Source organism: Macaca mulatta, chromosome X, assembly GCF_049350105.2.
Source record: "Macaca mulatta isolate MMU2019108-1 chromosome X, T2T-MMU8v2.0, whole genome shotgun sequence".
Taxonomy (NCBI): domain Eukaryota; kingdom Metazoa; phylum Chordata; class Mammalia; order Primates; family Cercopithecidae; genus Macaca; species Macaca mulatta.
Genome location: NC_133426.1, coordinates 94,525,964 through 94,546,274, shown reverse-complemented (window position 1 = coordinate 94,546,274; position 20,311 = coordinate 94,525,964).

Below are 20,311 nucleotides of genomic sequence, written 5' to 3'. Positions count from 1 at the left end.
TCTACATCCACATTCAATTAAAATGTGATACGTGTCTCTAAAAGAGCTGGAGTTTTTATTAAAATACAAAAATCTATTATGAATGTCACAGTCACTTTACATTTCTCAAAACTCTTATGGTGATTACAAGGTAAGTTTTTATTTGCCGGTTTGTATGAATGAAATACTACTCTGGCAAATGTTTTATCTTCAATCAGATATGGCTCACAGATAGAAGGTAACAGACTCATTGGCCCTGTTAGCTAGCATTCTAATCTATAGTAGTCAATTGTAATAAGTAAAATTAATTGCTCAGTTCAGATGCCATAATTTCTCTGATAGAAATGCTTTCAAGTCCTCTCCTGGGGAGAAAGTGAAAAAGACAGACAGCAAACCAATAAAATTCCACAGCCAATCACTTTGCAAAACTCAGGTTTAAGTTCCACACTTTGTATCCATTAACGAAGAGATGAAGTGAACATCACAAGGGGAGCTGAAATTTGTGTTTTTACAGGCTTCAGCAAAGTGAGTATGAAATTTGTCTTCATGAACATCCAAGAATAAGGACATGACCATTAATGTGGAACAGGAAATTTAGCCATCAAGAAACCTGGACAAGAAATGTACTATCAGGTCTGAACTTTCAAACATGGTAATTGTTTGAACAAATTACTAAGAGAAATTATGTCCATCTCTTCCTTGAGACATTTTAAATGTGGTATCTTTTTTTTTTTTTTTTTTTTTTTTTTTTTTTTTTTTTTTTGAGACAGAGTCTCGCTCTGTCGCCCAGGCTGGAGTGCAGTGGCCGGATCTCAGCTCACTGCAAGCTCCGCCTCCCGGGTTCGGGCCATTCTCCTGTCTCAGCCTCCTGAGTAGCTGGGACTACAGGCGCCCGCCACCTCGCCCGGCTAGTTTTTTGTATTTTTTAGTAGAGACGCGGTTTCACCGTGTTAGCCAGGATGGTCTCGATCTCCTGACCTAGTGATCCGCCCGTCTCGGCCTCCCAAAGTGCTGGGATTACAGGCTTGAGCCACCGCGCCCGGCCAAAATGCGGTATCTTTAAGAACGATGCTTAATCTTATGTCTACTGTCTGGGACAATTTAAGAGAATGATGCTCAGAAACAGGAAACACACTAAATTAAGCCTGGAGCGTCTTTTCAGACGTCTGTTTTACAGTTTACAATATAGCAAAATTTCAATTAACCAGAATGTTTGAAGAAAAGAAAACCCTAAGAATGTCAATGTTAGTTGGTGTGAAAACTATAAAGGAAAAATTCCTTAAACTAGAGTCCAGTGTGATAAATTTCGTGTTAGTTATCTGATTCTACTCCCCAGCCACATGAATATAATAATGTTTTTCTTTGATTCAGACTTTGTAAATCTCAGCGTCATCAACATGTCCATCAATTCTTAATATCCAGATTAGGAAAATGACCAAATTAAAGAGATATAGTCGTTGAGCACAGCAAACAGAATTTTTAAATGGATTTCATGTTGCAAATAGGCAAAAGGTCAAGGATAACACAGCTGGGGCTGAACAACTGGCAGGAAAGACTTGCTACTTACCGAAATGGGGAAAACTGAGAGAACTTCGTTAGGGTGAACATATCAGGAGCCCGGTTTACAGTGTGTTCATTTTGAGATGGCCTATTTTCCATTGAGAGGAGATGATGGATAGGCAGCCAGAGTTATGAGTCTGAACTTAAGGTAAGATGCAGATTTGTGCTATAAATCAGTGCTCCCCAAGCTTTTTGGCACCAGGGACCGGTTTCGTGGAATACAATTTGATTCCACGGAGGGGGTAGGGGTATAATTTCGCTGATTCAAGCGCATTACATTCATCATAAGATTTTCATAAGGAACGCACCACCTAGATCCCTCACAAGCTCAGGTCACAATAGGGTTCACGCTCCTATGAGGATCTAATGCCACTGATCTGACAGGAGGTTGAGCTCAGCTTAGCTTGGTTGTCTGCCGCTCACCTCCTGCTGTGCCGCCAGTCCAGTCTGTGGCCCAAGGGTTGGGCACCCCTACTATAAATTACCAACCATCCTATGATCCCTATCTATAATACAATCTAAGTTATCATATCCTACAACACTGGGTCCAAATGAAACCATCAAAAACCTGTTCTCCCCATAAATGATTTTTCCTTACGGTTTACTGTTTACACATAAAAATGTATGCATAATGTATGAAATAATCAATATAGAAATACCCACAGTCTGCATTATCTCATGTAATAATCCAAACAAACCCTAGATCAGAGATTTTTTTTTTCATTCTACTTGATAGATAAGGAAATTGAGATGTAGAGGGTGAGGTAGCTTTGCAAATATCACACAGGTGGTAAATTAAGTACTGGTCTACCTGCCTTTAGATCCCCAAATTTTAACCACAACATAATTATGCCTCCTTTGATGATTTTGTTTGACTCCTTTATTTGTGTTATTTTGTTTTTCCTCAGCAGCTGCAGACACACACACACACACACACACATACACACACACACATACACGCCTCTTATTAATAAGTGCATTGGAAGATTACCAGATTACCAGCACTTTCATAGGGGTCAGGTGCTTTTATATTGACACTTGTGGCTTCTTCAATCCAATTTTTCTTTTTCCCTCTCAATGTATTAATTTTGTGTTGGTATATCAGTTGAGAAAAATATTTGTTACACACACACACACACACATATATATATATAAAATCAATATTCTGATATCAAACCATTACAGCAGTAATGATAATTGATGGAATGTTAGGTAGAAAAGAAACTCCAATTAATATTTTGGCATAAAGCTTGCTACAATTCTCTTGTTATTCAGATTGGTTTTTGGTGCTAGCACTTTTGAATTCTGCATGTATACTTTCAAGAAATAATTTAATATGTTCTTCAGCTATGTTTTTACTTAGAAGAACAATGAAAACAAAGACAAAAATACGCATTCTGGTTGATATTTTTTCACAAATAATATGTTTTCACTAGGTTGAGCCACAAATTTTTTTCTTCAATTTCTATTTGTACTCAATGAGGACCAACTTATAAGCCCATCTATACTATATTTATTTTAATTGATTTTCTATGTCATCTTTTTTAAAGCCACCGGTACTTGAAGTTTCAAAATCATATTCAAAACTTGCCTGAGTAAGATGTTATGAATGATTATCCTGTTTTACAGCTGAAGAGCCTGAGATTCAGAGAAAATAGGTGGTTCTCCCCAAATTGCTATTTTTGCGGGCATTAGAGCTAAATGTGGGCTTGATGTTCTGGGTCAATTTATTTCAAACTTTAATATACATAAGAATCACCTACAAATCTGACTGACATGCAGATTTGGATTCATCAGGTCTGAAATGGGGTCTAAAACTGTATTTCCAACATGCTGCCTACTGGCAATTATGCTACTGGTCTGAAAGCTACATCTTGAGTAGCAAGGGGCTAAATTAAACTTGCTCATAGTGGAATTCAGGAGATGCATATAGCCTATTTGTGTAGATTGGTCACTGTGCTAGTCCATTCTCACATTGTTATAAAGAAATACCTGAGACTGGGTAATTTATAAAGAAAATAGGTTTACTTGGCTCCCAGATCTGCAGGCCGTACAGAAAGCATAGTGGCTTCATCTTCTGCGGAGACCTCAGGAAGCTTCCAATTATGGTGGAAGGCAAAGCGGGAGTGAGATGTCTCATGTAGTGGGAACAGGAGGTAGAGAGAGAGAATGGGGCGGTGCTATATACTTTCAAATGATCAAAAGTCACAAGAAGTCACTCACTATCCTGAGGACAGTCCCAAGGGGGTGGTGCTAAACCATTCATGAGAAATCACCCTTATGATCCAATCACCTCCCACCAGACCCCCAACTCCAACATTAGGGATTACAATTCGACATGAGATTTGGGCACGGACACAGATCCAAACCATATCAATCATTTGTTCACTTACTTTCAATGGACACTTTCTATGTTAGGAATTTTGTAGAAGATAAATGAGAACTGTCTTCAAAGAACCCACAGTGGAATTGAGAAGGTAAACTCCTCTACAAACAAGTACAATATAAATATAATGTATACACATATGCATATAAGGTAATTTTGAAGAGCAGGCAGGATTTCTTTCTTTTTTTAATGACAAAAACAACACTTGTAAAAAACTCAAAAAAAAAAAAAGAAAAAAGATATATGATATAATATAAATCATAAGATATCCCCCTCTCACTATCATTCTCACTCTGTAGCAGTAACTACTTTTAATGGCTCAATTTGTGTCCTTCCAGACTTAGAAAAGGAGCATAGAGATACAGCAATTTACAAAAAACAGCATCATACTCTACATATTGTTTAGGGTTTTTTTCATTCAATGAACATTCTACTTTAATGCATATATGTGTGTGCCTGTGTGTGTGTATATATACATATACAGGCACACACACATATATATATAAAATTTATTTTAATGGCTACATCATTTTCCCAATGATGACATACCATAATTTGCTTAATTCTCCCCCTACTGATATACCTTTAGCTTGCCTCAAGATTTTTCTTATTATATGTTAATTTTTTGGAGAAATGACATCTCGCTTTTCTGACCAAGCTGGCCTGAAACTCCTGAGCTCAAGTGATCTCCCCAACTCGGCCTCCCAAAGTGCTAGCATTAGAGGTATGGGCCACCGTGTGTAGTCACATATTTTTATTTCTATTATATATTTATTATTGGCATGAGTTAAAATTAACTTTTCTGTTACCAAATTATACACTTATTTTTCAATTTGTCTTCTACTTAGAAATATGATTTTTAACGTAATTGTTTTTATACCAGCCAGATATAAATTCCATCTGAGATCTGTATCCTGTCGTATGACAAGAACGTTTACCACCAAATGGTCATATCTAGAAAGTCTCTGGAGTCAAATTACTAGGCAATAACCAAGACCTACAGAAGTTTTGAGAAGATTGTCATTTCTTTCACTTTTTGTTCCCTGATTACAAGAGCCTCACTGAGAGTGGGCAGTAGTCAAAGAGGCTGACTAAATATAGACCTGGATAGGGTAGAGGGAAGAGACGGGTTAGTGAATCTTGGGCAAGGGATAGAAGATCAGATTTAGTTTCCGAGACACAAGTGCTAAGGGCCATGTTAGACATAAAATAAGAATCAGTTGCCTTCCCGCACTGATTTAGCCCGGATGTATGTTCAGGGCATAATTATGAACAGCAGTAGGTATTAGAGACTTTGCCCACAGGTATACTCGTATATCCATTGGCTTCACAATTCTAACAAAAATATATAAAATCTCTATCTGACACTGCTTATAAATCACCCAACATTTATTTTTTACCTCTTTTAGCTGATTAAAACCTACCACTTCAAAATTTTCTTCAGGAACGGTTCATTTAAAAGGTTAGGTTTTTAAGGTCATACTTCTACTCCAAGAAAATGAGGCAGTAATGGAATGCATCATTTTCTTTCTTCAGAGAGAAACTGTGCAGATGCTCCATTTTAAGCAGGTCATAATTTTATGTGGAAAATGATTGATCTGTGAGTACAGCTAATTATTGTGATTTCATTTTATCTCATTAGAGTTCTATTTAGCCAATTGGTTTGTTTATATTGCCCTCTGTATTCCTTGTTATACAGAAAAAAAAATCTAGTTTATGCTCTTATTTTGGTGCTTGCATGGACATAAGGATTATATAAATAGCATTGCATTTAACATGATTGCCATTTTTGTTTCGTGCAGTCCATGTCTAAGATTCCTAGGCAAGAAAGGGGTAAATTTTCCTCATTACTCAAAAGGCTTTACTTACTGAATTTCAATTACGCCTTCACAAATCTCTTTTAACATCAAGGGTAGATATTGAAAACATATCCTGCATTCCACATTTGTGGTTTTGTTATATAAATTTATTCATGTACGTCTATCATTTATTTTTATTGACTTTTTGTTATCTGCTTGCTGAGGCCATGAAAACTCTCACTAGTGACAGCCTATAGGAGAAACTCACTGGTGCAGTTTTTCTTCTAAAAGTGTTTGCATTTTGTTCTGTAACTGTAATAACTCTTTCCTGCCTACTGTCTGATGGCTGCTGTGCTAAAGACTGGTTACCCAACTGCTACTCTAGGATTCAGGGGCAAGTTTACAGGACTCTAAATTCCGTGTTCTGAAGGCCTCCATTCTACGATATAATTTCTCTAGTAGGATAGTGATATGATGTAAGGGAGTTCTGGGTAATTACACTGGGCTCACAGCAATATTCAAAATGGATAGGTGAATGCATGCCCCAAGTAAAGGAGTTGGGAAACTATTGCCCAGTTACTGGGGGCACAGGTTGAATGATAAAATAGTAATAATAATAATAAATATATTTAAAGCTAAGGGACTTACGGAAGGATGCCATTTAATCACTATTTAACTACCACAACAACCCTGTGAAGTAAACACAACTTGTTTCTGTTTTACAGATGGAAAAAAAAAAAAAAAAAAAAAAAAAAACAGAAGTTCTGATAACTGAAGTAATTTTCCCAACTAGATAAGTGGTGCAGCCCAGATTCAAAGCTCAGACCCTGGAGCCCAGACTCCTTACATCTCTAATACTATGTCGCCTCCTAAAAATAGAAGGGAAAAAGAAAAATCGCAGGCATACATGCCTTTTCTTTTCTCTCCCATGTGAACTGTCAAGTGTTTCTGATTTTCTAACTATTTAACTAAAACCTAGAAAATCAAGCCTAAAAACAACTTTAATTACAAATGTAGCGGATCAGCACAACACCCCACGTGTGCAACCTGAGGATCACGACTCATTCATTCTGCCCTTTGTTTTCCACATCTATAAAATGGAAACAATAACAGTATTCCACCTCATACAGTTGTTATCAGATTAAAGATTAAATGATATAATGGATATAAATTAAACAGAATAGTGCCTGGCTATGGTGAGGGCTCAAAAACTGTTAGCAGTTATTACTATGAAATATCTGTGATTTGGTAATAATATGAAGGAGTTACGAAGTTTCTGTAATTGACATGAATTACTTGTCCAAAAAAACATCTGCAGTGTTGTAAGAGCTATGGAAAGTAGAGACTAATGGAAATGCTGAATAGCAAATAAACTCAATATGCTATTTAATTCTTTTTGCTTAAATCACTTAACAAAATCACAGCATCCAAGGGACCAGTCAGAAATCAATGTGATGTTCTGTTCCATAAACACATTTTCTAAGTTTCCTGGGAAGTCCCCAAATTATCTTCTTACCACTCAGAGCTTCTATATAAGAGGTGTCTATTTTACATGTCTGGACAGACCACTTCCTAAAAATACTGGCAGAATCCTGGTGAACACGTTCCAAAGTCTTATGACCATCTATTCTGCAGTCCAGCACTAAATAAACTTTGAGCTCCCTAAAAACTTTTCAACTTGCTATAACTAAATTTAAAAAAAAAAACAAAAAAACAAAAAAACAAATTTACTTTGAAAAAATGTATTATTTGTGACCAACCTCTGCATTTTTAAGGTTTTTTAGGGAATTCTGTTCCTAAACAATAAAGTTGTCAATTATTGCTGCTGTCCTTTTGTAAAATAAATGTGTAGCAATTGACACTGATTTTCAAATAAAAATCTAATAGCTCATCTTTTTCTAATTAATGAAGCAATGTATCCTAGCAAGTCAGTGTTCAAATACTGTACTAACAAGAATTGGAACGGGAATGACCTTTGATCATTTTTAACTTCTCTGTGTCTAGAGTAACTGCTCTTAATTAAGATTATCCTTATTCTTCTAGTCGTAAACATAAGCTAGAATTTACCACATCTTATTATCATAGTTTCCTCCAACAGCTGTGGCAACGTATATCGAATGATAAGTATAGATTAAAAATATTAGGACTTGATTATCTGGAGACAAAGGCAAAAGGAAATATGATTAAAATTTATGGACTCATGAAAAATAATAATGTTGTCAAACATATTTACTAAGTCCTGGTATGTTAATAAATTTGAAATATCTGTAGAAATTAAGAAAGATTCCATTTCTTGAGACAGAAAAAGAAAAAAGTTACTTATATATGTACACTCTCTCTATATATATACACACACACATGTGTATACACACACACACACACATACACACACTACAATGTAGATTGCCAAAGAATTTTAGCTTCTATAACTGATCTAATCCATAGTCTTTATTCTACTGTGTAGTAGAAAAGACAGAGTTTGGTGGAAAATGATAATTTCTGCCAAACAAAGGCATCCATGTCTATTCCAATTTCATTATAAGTAACACATATAGAGCTATAGTTTTTAACATGTACCAGGTAGTATTATAAATGCTTTTCATGTATAATTCATTTAATTTTCATAGTAATCTTATGAGACAGGTATTATTACAACTCCTTTTATACTCAAATAAACTGAGGGAAAGAGCATTTAAGTGATTTTCCCATGTGCATACATGAACATGAAGAACTGGCTTTTTTAGGTTACTCTTTACGATAAATGTTGACACTTTCAGAATTGTGTCCTTCTTGCAGTGCCAGCATCTGTGTGTTGATGAAAGTTTGCAAGTCCTCATGGTGATGGAGGAGGGGGTACATGTGTGTACACCCTATCTTCTAGGTCTTCACAGATTTCTGATGTAATACAATTAATTGACTTAATTTTCTCTCTGGGCATCAAAATGCCATCAGCTGCTGATATGCATAAATAATAAATCTCTAGATTTGTTCTGTTACTATTCACAGGCAGGTTTGTTTTAGGCACTGGTGATATGTCACTGATGTTGCAATCATGGGCACTGATAATGACATTGGGTATCCAGCTCCATACCCTCCCCACAGAGTCTCAATATCAGAGAGTCTACAGAAGCATGTCTACTGCCCCACTTCACCACAAGTAAGATATTCACCTCAAAGCCTTCTTATGGGGCAAGGTTGTCCTACCAAGTCACTTTTTTTTTTTTTTTTTTTTTTTTTTTTTTTTTTTTTTTTTTTTTTTTGAGACGGAGTCTCGTTCTGTCGCCCAGGCTGGAGTGAAGTGGCCAGATCTCGGCTCACTGCAAGCTCTGCCTCCCGGGTTTACGCCATTCTCCTGCCTCAGCCTCCCGAGTAGCTGGGACTACAGGCGCCCGCCACCTCGCCCGGCTAGTTTTTTTGTATTTTTTAGTAGAGACGGGGTTTCACCGTGTTAGCCAGGATGGTCTCGATCTCCTGACCTCGTGATCCGCCCGTCTCGGCCTCCCAAAGTGCTGGGATTACAGGCTTGAGCCACCGCGCCCGGCCCCAAGTTAATTCTTAAAGGGAGTAAAGAAGGTAAGGAGGCTGGAATCTCTGTGCGACTCTTCTTCTAGAGCCAAATGTAGGCCCATGGGAAGCATAGAAATCCCTGCCATGCCAAACTTGTCTGTATGGAGAAATCAGGAGGATCTTCTCTCACTTATCCCTAGCTTTCTGTACTATCCAAGATTTTCCTTTAGGAACTAGAGTTGGCATCAATTAGTTTCTCTCTCCGACTGTGATGACCTTCTTAAAAATCTTATTTTCTTTCTTCCCACTGCTGCATTTAATCTTTTTCTTGCCATTGGTAATGATGATGGAAAAATAATGGGCTACTGAAAAGAGAAGTACAATAGGAGTTCTTTCAAAAAATATTATCCTTATAAAGTTTGTGTATAGATTTAACTGTTAATATTGTACATAATATTCAATTTTTAATATTGGTTACTACATCAAAGTGTGGGATTGGATTTAGAGAAGGAAGAGGAGACTATTTACTTCACTTTATAAATCTCTATGTAATTTCACTTGATATAACAAGCATATGCTCCTTTAGTAACTTTTTAAATGGTAAATTAAGAAAGAAACCAAAGGTAGAGAATAATTAAGTGGTCAAACAAACAAAAATATTACTTAAAATGGCAGGTAGCAAACTTTCAGAATGCTCAGGAAGGGAAATAAAGAAATAAAACACAGATTTATGAAAAAGAAAATTATTTTTATGTAATCATGGGTAAACATATCGGTTATGGGATAGGTAATATAAAATATTAAATAACTAAATAACAAATATAATGGTAAAATTGTGGAACTTCTTTTGGTGCTTTTGCCAGAGATAACCTTTTGGAATAAAAGGACTATCCTATGAATTTGAATAAAATTGTTTAGTTTCATAAATGAATATTCAATCTCTCATTCAGAAAATTCCAGGTGCCATTTGTGAAATTTACCTTCAGATGTTGATTGACAATATGAAGTGTCCAGAAGATATAGTACAAAAGGTAGCTGAGATAGAGCAGGCATTTATATAGATTCAAAATCAGAAAGCGTAGCATTTTGGCAGCAATGTGGAAAAAGTGTTTCAAGTGGGAGACAGTGATAAAATATGTCAAATACTCCTGATATTCCAAGAGTTTTCTTAGATTAAAATATCTGGTGCTGAAGACTTCATTTCTGAAAATAAAGCACAGTATCTTCAAGCAAAAGATATCAAATAGAGCACCTTGGACTGAAACCCCAAAGGGAAACAATCATGAACCTCTATCTGCTTGTCTTGGAGGCTGATACCAACTTGATAAAATATAATAGTCAGAGCCACAGCAGGGCTGATATGATGGAGTTTTCTAAATACAGAATTATGTCATCTGCAAACAGAGACAATTTGACTCCCTCTCTTCCTATTTGAGTACTTTTATTTCTTTCTCTTGCCTGATTGCCCTGGACAGAACTTCCAATAGAATGTTGAATAGGAATGGTGAGAGAGGGCATCATTGTCCTGTGCTCATTTTCAAAGGGAATGCTTCCAGCTTTTGCCCATTCAGTATGATATTGGCTGTGGATTTGTCATAAATAGCTCTTATTATTTTGAGATATGTTCCAGTATGTAGCTACCACATATACGTGAGAACACGTGGTATTTGGTTTTCTGTTTCTGCATTAGTTCACTTAGGATAATGGCCTCCAACACCATTAATGTTGCCGCAAAGGACATAATCTCATTCCCTTTTGACTATATAGTATTCAATGGTATATATTTACCACATTTTTTAAAATCCAGGCTACCATTGATGGACATTTGAGATGATTCTATTTCTTTGCTTTTGTGATTAGTGCTGCAATGAACATATGCATGCAGGTGCCTTTATGATAGAATGATTCTTATTCCTTTGGGTACATATCCAGTAATGGGATAGTTGGGTCAAATGGTAGTTCTGTTTTTAGGTATTTGAGAAATCACCACACTGTCTTCCAAAAGGTTTGAACTAATTTACACTCCCATCAACAGTGTATAAGCATTCCCTTTTCTCCCCAACTTCTCTAGCTTCTGTTATTTTTTGACTTTTTAATACTAGCCTTCCTCACTGGTGTGAGATGGTATGTCATGACTTTGATTTGCATTTCTCTAATGATTAGAGATGTTAAGCATTTTTTTTCATATAGTTTCTGTTCACATGTATGTCTTCTTTTAAAAAGTGACTACTAATGTCTTTACTCACCTTTTTAATGGGCTTGTTTTTTTCTTGTTAATTTGTTCAAGTTTCTTATAGAGTTTGAATATCAGACTTTGTCAGATCCATAGTTTGCAAATAGTTTCTCCCATACTGTAGATTGTCTATTTACTCAGTTGATAGTTTATTTTGTTGGGCAGAAGCTCTTAAGTTTAACTGGATTCCATCTGTCAATTTTTGCTTTTCTTACAATTGCTTTTGGGGTCTTTGTTATGAAATATTTGCCAGGTTATATGTCCAGATAGAATTTTCTAGGTCTTCTTCTAGATTTTCTATAGTTTAAAGTTTTACATTTAAGTCTTAAACAGATCTTGAGTTGATTTTTGTATACACTGAAAGGAAGGGCTCCAGTTTCAGTCTTCTGCATGGGATAAACCAGTTATCCCAGCACCATTTATTGAATAAGAATTATTATCCCCATTGCTTGCTTTTGTTGACTTTGTCAAAGATCAGATGACTTTAGGTATGCAGCAATATTTCTGGGCTCCCTTTTCTGTTCCGTTGGTCTATGTGCCTGTTTCTGTGCCAATACTATGCTTTTTTTTTTTTTTTGCTTTTTTTTTTTAATTACTGTAGTCTTAGCCTTGTAGTGTAGTTTGAAGTTGGGTAACGAGATGCCTCCAGCTTTATTTTGCTTAGGATTGCCTTGGCTATTTGGGCCCTTTTTTGGTTCCATATGAATTCTAAAATAGTTTTCCTAATTCTGCGAAGAATGTCATTGTTAGTTTGATAGGAATAGCATTGAATCTGTAGATTGCTTTTGGAAATGTGGCCATTTTAACAATATTGATTCTTGCTATCCATAAGTATGGAATATTTTTCCATTTGTTTGCATCATCTCTGATATTTTTTATCTTATAGAGATCTCTTCTTATAGAGATCTTTCACCTCTCTGGTTGTCTGTATTCATAGATATTTTATTCTTTCTGTGGCTATTATGAATGGTATTGTATTCTTGATTTGGCTGTCAACTTGGACGTTATTGGTGTATAGAAATATTACTGATTATTTTACATTGATTTTGTATCCTGAAACTTTGCTAAGGTTATTTATCAAATCAAGGAGGTTTTAGGCAGAGACTATGGGATTTTCTAGGTGTAGAACCATGTCATCTGAAAACATGCATAGTTTGACTTCCTGTCTTCCTATTTGCATGCCTTTTGTTTCTTTGTTTTGCCTGGTTGCTCTAGCAAGGACATCCAGTACTCTGTTGAATAGGAGTGGTGAGAGTGAACATTCTTGTCTTGTTTGAGTCTCAAGGTGAATGCTTCCAGCTTTTGTCCATTCAGTATGAATGTGGATGTGTCATAGATGGTTCATATTATTTTGAGGTATGTTCCTTCAATGCCTAGTTTGTTGAGGGCTTTAACATGAACGGATATTGAATTTTATTGAACGTATTTTCTGTGACTACTGAGATGCTCATGTAGATTTTGTTTTAAGGTCTGTTTTGTGATGAAATACATTTATTGATTTGCATATGTTTAATTCATCTTCCATCCGAGGGATAAAGCCTAATTTATTGTGGTGAATTAGCTTTTGTATGTTCTGCTGGATTTGGTTGGCTAGTATTTTGTTGAGGATATTTGCAGATATGTTCGTCAAGGATATTGGCCTGATATTTTCTTTTTTTTTTTTTTTTTTTTTTGCTCTCTCTCGGCCGGGTTTTGGTATCATGATGATGCTGACCTCATAGAATGATGTAAGGAGGAGTCCCTCTTCAATGTTTTGGAATAGTTTCAGTAGGAATGTGCCAGCTCCTATTTATATATCTGATAGAATTCAGCTATGAGTCCATCTAGTCCTAGGCTTTTTCTGGTTGTTAGGTTTTTTATTACTTATTCAATTTTGGAACTAATTATCATTCTGTACAAGGATTCCATTTCCTCTGGTTTATTCTTTGGAGGTTGTGTGTTTCCAGGTATTTATCCATTTCTTCTATGTTTTTTCAATTTATCTGATAAAGGTATTCATATTAGTCTCAGGGTTTTTTGTCTCACTATGAGGTCATTAGTATTGTCCCGTTTGTCATTTCTGATAGTGTTTATCTGGATCTTCTCTCTTTATTTCTTTATTAGTCTAGCTAGTAACTACCACTTTTGAAGGTATCTTGAGTCAGTAGTGTGGAGACACAATCTCCAAGCAGACTACACAGTTGAGTCATTCTGAATAGATATTAGGAAGCAGATTGGGCACAAGATGGGGAGGAGTCAGGAAAATGTCTGGAATCTAAGTAAAATCTGATAATACCTTCTTAAATTCTTTTCCTATCTGCTGTCTGAAGTGTTTACTTAAAATGGCTTCCTAAAAAGAAGATATTACAGCCAGATTTTGAAAGATGAGTAAGAGCTCACAATGTAAAAACAGTGGTTTCACAAAGGGAAGATACGATCTTCATTTATCCCCATCTTTGTCACCCAAGGGGGTACTGACTGGCCCATTCTGAGCCACCAAAAATCTTAAACCAAACTCCATCACACATGACTCTTTCCTTTATTTTACTTCTCTGCCAACAGTGCTTCATCCCTAAGGCAAGACTGCTGTATTTCCTGTGCCAACTAGAATGTACATACTAGCGTACTGGGCCTGTATCTGTTTTACTCACCACTATATCCTCAATGCCTAGATTACTGTCCTAATAAATACTGGCTAGTTTTTGAATGAATAAATAAATGAATGAATCAATATATTCACATATTCTATTGCAGCTTTTAACACTGCCACAAAAACATTTCTTCATTTCCCTCACTTGAAATTAATGGTTTGTTTTATTCACAATATGACTAAGATTCATGAGACATGTCTCCTGCCTGTGATTCATGAGACAAGAAAGGTGACAGAAGAGTAATCAACAGAATTGTTGGCAAACTTGGTAAATGCTTTTAAAAAATAAGCAATGACTTTGAAATACCAAGTCACTGTTCAAAAGCTGAAATTAGATAACCAAATCTGTCGGGGCAGAATGAAGATCAGTGTATCTGTAGATGAGACCTACAGTATCACAGATAAAATGCAGGATGATTCAGCAGCACTCTGTAGGTTACCATTCATCATTGTTATAGCATCTGAGAGGTTTAAATGTGATTAATTTCTACTATTTTAGCTGTTTTAAGTCATATATCATATTTTGTACATCAGACAACTCATTTTTGAGTTGAGTTTATAGCAAGAGAAAAAAAAGCCAAAAACACAACCACACAACAAAAACATCTCTGATACAGCCTAGGTCCTATTTTATTTTATTTTTTTTAAATAACTCAGTGCTAGGTACTATTTTTTCCTGATTCTTAATATTTGTATATTTTAAATATGTGTCATTGTTTTCAAAAGCTGATTAAATATTAATAACAGAAATACAATTAAGGCACAATTTGGTACCCTTTTAGTGATTTTTTTAAGCTTTAATTTAATAAGAATTGACAATTCACATTTATTTACTTCTTTCACAGTAATTTTTTTGGGGGACTCATGTGATGGGCAAAAGGCAATGAAAGGAGAAGTGAAGCCTTGATCCTACCTGCAATGCACTTTATTTTCTCAGCATTCTATGGAATCTCAGGTTTTAGACGTGTCTTCCTCTGCAAAATGAGGGGTTTGTATTAAATTATCTCTAAATTCCTTTCTAGCTCTAATATTCTGCGGCCTAAGCCCCGCTCTGAAGTCTTTTGCTTTCTTTTGTCTAGGACACCTATCATTAGTTCTGAGGTGAAAGTTGCCGTTTAACTTGTATCATTTTACCCTTTGAAAGTCCAAATCATATACTTTTAGAAGAGAAAACATGCTGGCTTTTATCAGGAAAGAAGCACAAAAATCGCTTTCACAGGTTACATGCCAGTTTGAGAAAAAAAAAAGGAACGCTAGTGAAAACACGGTAAATGATTTAAAAAATTAAAATGTTTATATTTTTTTCTGTCTGGAAAGTCCAATATTGAATATCAGGTATTAGCGAAGTAAATATCACTTTATAAAGTGCCTACACACTATATCTTCAAATTAAAATACACTTTTGGGAAACGGTAAGAGGTACTTTTTTTTTTTTTTTTTTTTTTTTTTCTGAGACGGAATTTCGCTCTGTTGCCCGAGCTGGAGTGCAGTGGTGCGATCTTGGCTCACTGCAAACTCCGCCTCCCGGTGCTCTCCATAAGCACCCTTTGAAAGTCCTTAGCCTCCTGAATAGCTGGGACTACAGGCGCCCGCCACCACGCCCGGCTAATTTTTTGTGTTTTTAGTAGAGACGAGGTTTCACCGTGTTAGCCAGGGTGGTCTGGATCTCCTGACCACATGATCCACCCACCTCGGCCTCCCAGAGTGCTGGGATTACAGACGTGAGCCACCGTGCCCTTCCCAAGGGGGACTTTTTGCCCCTTTCCCTGCAAGATTCAATAATAAAAACAGACTTATGGTATTTTATGATAAACAACACTCAGCTACCTCAGCAGCAACACTCTCAGCCCTTCAGTTGGACTTTCTACATGAAAAAACTATTAGCTACTTCTGATGAAGCCAGGTCCATTATAGTGTCAAGTACTGTATTCTAATTCTCAAAAAGACTAAAAAGGTCTCCATGTTATACAACATGCAGGCGGAGGGAAAAGCAACAAAGGAGAAGAAGAGAAAAGTGGAGGGGAATGGGGTCAGAGAGAGAAGAGAGAGAGAGAAATTTGTACTTGAATGTTTCTGTTTCTTTTGCGAAGTAGCAGGAGAGATCCTATGGCAAAAGAGGGGGAGATAGAGGTGGAAGACTTAAGGGATTTTGAGGAGAGTTGTAAAGGATACTGGTGACCTCTTAGAAGATTAGGTGAGGCATTAACTAGGGACTTGTTTCAGTCCTTAGACATACTTGGAATACATAAAATTGAAAGAGGTGATAAATGTGTTGTTTAATTTAACTGTGGTAATTGCTACATAACGTATACATATATCAAATCATCACATTGCATACCTTGAATAGATACAGTTTTTATTTGTTAATTAAATATTTTAAAATAAAACAAATAATCAACAGTTAAAAATGTCTCAGATTCCTTGACATAAAATGCCTAGAATTTAAAAGAGGTAGTAAAGGCAAAAACATATGAAAGAATTAAATAAATACAGGTAGTAAAACATTGAGTGCTATAAGTCATATTATATGACTTAATTTCTCTAATAATTCAAATATATTATCTAATTCCAGTTTGAAAACCTGCAGTGAAATGTAGATTAATTTAAACCAGTCTTGTGCCCTTTCATTCAGTGACAGATTCTACATCTGTTTCTTCCAGTAGATTCCATGTTGAAAAGCAGCTGGTCACAAAATCTTCTTCCTTGACTGTTTGTGTCATCACTTCAAAATAAACAACAAAAAAGAAAGCAGTACTTAATAATTGCACAGCGAGGGTTGTTATGGTGTTTTCTGCTATGAGAGTAGGACTCTGATTTTGATCTTTCTTTATACCCCGTGGAGCTAAACCAAGCCTACAATTCCCATTAACTTCAAAAAGAGCCCATACTCAGATGTGCTTAACAGGGGTTTTGAACAAGAAAATAAAACAAACAAACAAACAAAAAAGAAATAAAAAAGGAGTCTTCTTATTACAAAAAAGATAATTTTGACTTTGTGGATTATCTGTTCTTGTTGGTCTCAGAGATTATTGGCATTATCATTTTGTGCTACACTTGTACATTTTGATCTATATAACAGAAACAGTGAAGAATAGATAGAGTAGAAACACATTAGCATAGGTGTTAGTGCAGATGTCTTATAAAACTATCAAAACTGAATGGTCCCTATCAGCAAATAGGTTTGTGACAGTGGCAATGAATCAATTGTAATCAGTTTTTTTTTCCCCCTGGGTGGTGAAGCATATTTGAACAACAGATTTCTTATCTTCTTTTATACCTAAAACATTTGAGTTCTGTTTATAGACAGCTTCATATCGAAATGGAAGCTATCTGTTGGAATAACCAATGGAAAACAAAGGATTGCTCATATCATTGAGAAAGATGTGTCAAAGCTGGTCTACATTAATACTGAGTACAGAATCAGATAACATGTTTGTTATCTTTCATATTACCTACCTCTCCTGGACTTCTGATAACAAGCAAAGGTGAATTTTGTTCATCTTAGGAAAAATCAATTGAAGGAAATGATGGCTATTCTTGTAATTCAAGTGATATATTATGATGGCTTCAACTAAAGTGGTACAGGAAGACTGAGATGATTAGATGGATAAAGGATATACTTGGGAATTAGAACTGACATGACTTTGTTATGAATGCAGTATAAGATAAGAAATAAAAAGACCAGTGAAGGATGATTTACATGGCATCCTAAGGCTATTTAAATATTAAATAATGTATGTAAAGTGCTTAGTAAAATGAAAGTGCAAATAAAATTAGCTATTATTGTTAAAACTTCAAAAAGGAGTTCCCACTGGATCACTATAACATTAGTCATGAAGCAAATGAATGTTTTCATCCTCTTCTCATGGGGATACTACTATCCTCTTGGCAGTTTATCTCAGATTGTGTAATGACATCCAGAAAGTAACACAATGAGTTTTCAATTTCCATTTACCCCACTGGAGTTACGCATTTAGAAGCAAATCAACCAATGCAAGAAGACTTCAGAAACAGAATACTTCAAATAACTCATACCATATAAAAGTGATTTGTATTACTAATTTACATGAGTTTTCAAAACCTTTCTGCTGAAGTCTCTTATGGGAGACAAGGAAACGTATAAATGTAACTGGTTAAGCAAAGAAGCTACATGTGCAGTTTGTAATGTGGTAGAATAACTACTGAATTTATATTATTTGTTATTACCCTTCCAACTTAATGATAAGTAGCTACATTACAATTTTGCCGTAGACTCTTATTCATTGTCATATAACACTATACAGAATATAAGTTTCCCATAAGCATTAGAAGTCTATCTTGAATACTTAATTGACAAGATAAGGTCAATTTGCAGGATATAGAAGAAGCATAGAAGTGCACATAGCCAGGAGAAGATGTGCCACCCTTTTCTGGTGGTATTTAACAATGATTTTTTAAAACTGACCTACTTATCTACAGTTTTTACAAGCCAGGGCTAGCTTAAAATTAAGAATGACAACAAATAATTCCGGAGGCCAAAGTCAAAATAAATTTTGTGATAGAAGGTGTTATTGATCGCAAAATAAAGTTTTGTCAAGGGAGTTTATGATTGCTCTTCCTGGTCACTGTTGTGTTGTTTTTTGATTTTTTTGTTTGAGAACATAAGCACCCTTTGAAATTATAGTATATTAATCAGTGTTCTGCAGAGGGACAGAAATAATAGGATATATGTATATATAAAATAAAATTTATTAGGGAGACTTGGCTCACATGATTAGCTGGCAAAGTCCCACAATCTGGGGAAGAAAGAAGCCAGTAGTGGCTCAGTCTGAGTCTGAAACCCTCAAAACCAGGGAAGCCCAAAGTGCAGCTTTTATTCTGTGGCAAAACCAGGGAAGCTGACAGTGCATCCTTCAGTCTGCAGCCAAAGGCCCAAGAAGCCTTGGAAAGCCACTGATGCAATTCCCAGAGTCCAAGGGCCAAAGAACCTGGAGTCTTATGCCCAAGGGCAGGAGGAGCAGAAGGAAGCATCAAGCACAGGAAAAAGAAGGAAGTCCAAAAACTCAGCAAGGAAGGTTATCTCATCTTCTGCCTGCTTTGTTCTAGCAATGCTAGCAGCCGACTGAATGGTGTCCACTCACATTGAGGGTGGGTCTTCCTATCCCAGTCTACTGGCTCAAATGTCAATCTTGTCTGGTAATGCCCTCACAGACACACCCAGAAACAATACTTTACTAGCCATCTAGGCAACTTCCAATTCAGTCAAGTTGACACTTAATATTATTCATCACAAATAGTACCAAAAATAATAACAATATTAGGAATGACAATATTCAACTTTCCCTGAAGGATATCCATATAATAGACACTGATCTAAGATGCTTTCATGTATTATATCATTTAGTATTTTAATAAAACTGAATTAGTTACCATGATTAACCCCATTTTACAAATGAGGATACTGAAACAGAGAGAGCTTTAAGAACTTGACCAAAATCACACAGCTTATAAATAGTGGAGCCAGAATTTGCAGCCATACAATATGCCTCCAGAGGCCATGCTTTTAATAAGTATGTTATTGTGCCTTCCTTGAATATGGTGACAGTGTCAAACATTAGAGTGGGCATCATTTTCTAGGGGCATATAAGCCTAGAGAGCAATCATAGCTTTGGGTGGCAATCACAGTGTCACTCGTTACCAAATTCTCACTCAGTTGCATTCCTGGGATGGCAAAACCCCCAGAATCCTCCCTTTATACAGTTTCTACTATCACTTATACTGCCACTATTTCTGATGCTTATAGTGTTTTATTCATCTTCATTACTTTAGTTGCTGCTGTCTGAACTGATGCTTCTGCCCCTGCCCCTTCATGTCGCCTATGTCCTCTTCTCCTATTCTCCTGCTATCACCTGAGTCCATCTCCAAGTTATCAGCTGATATTTTCCCAAATTGTGCAGCATCCATGTTATCAATTTTTCCTTGAAAAGGATCTCAGCATTAGACATAATTTGGAAACAGTTAAAGGTATTTTTACTATAATAATTATTGGAGTCTTTAATTAAATGATTATGTGTTTTAAATCTACAAAATAGTGGGATCACATTAATTCTTCCCTAAAGCTTTTTAAACAATGGGATAGTTTGATTTTCTCAGAAAAAAAATATTAATCTATCCTGATAAACAAGTTCTACAGAATACAGTTTGAGAAATATTGTATCTTTATAGCTATAAGCCTTACA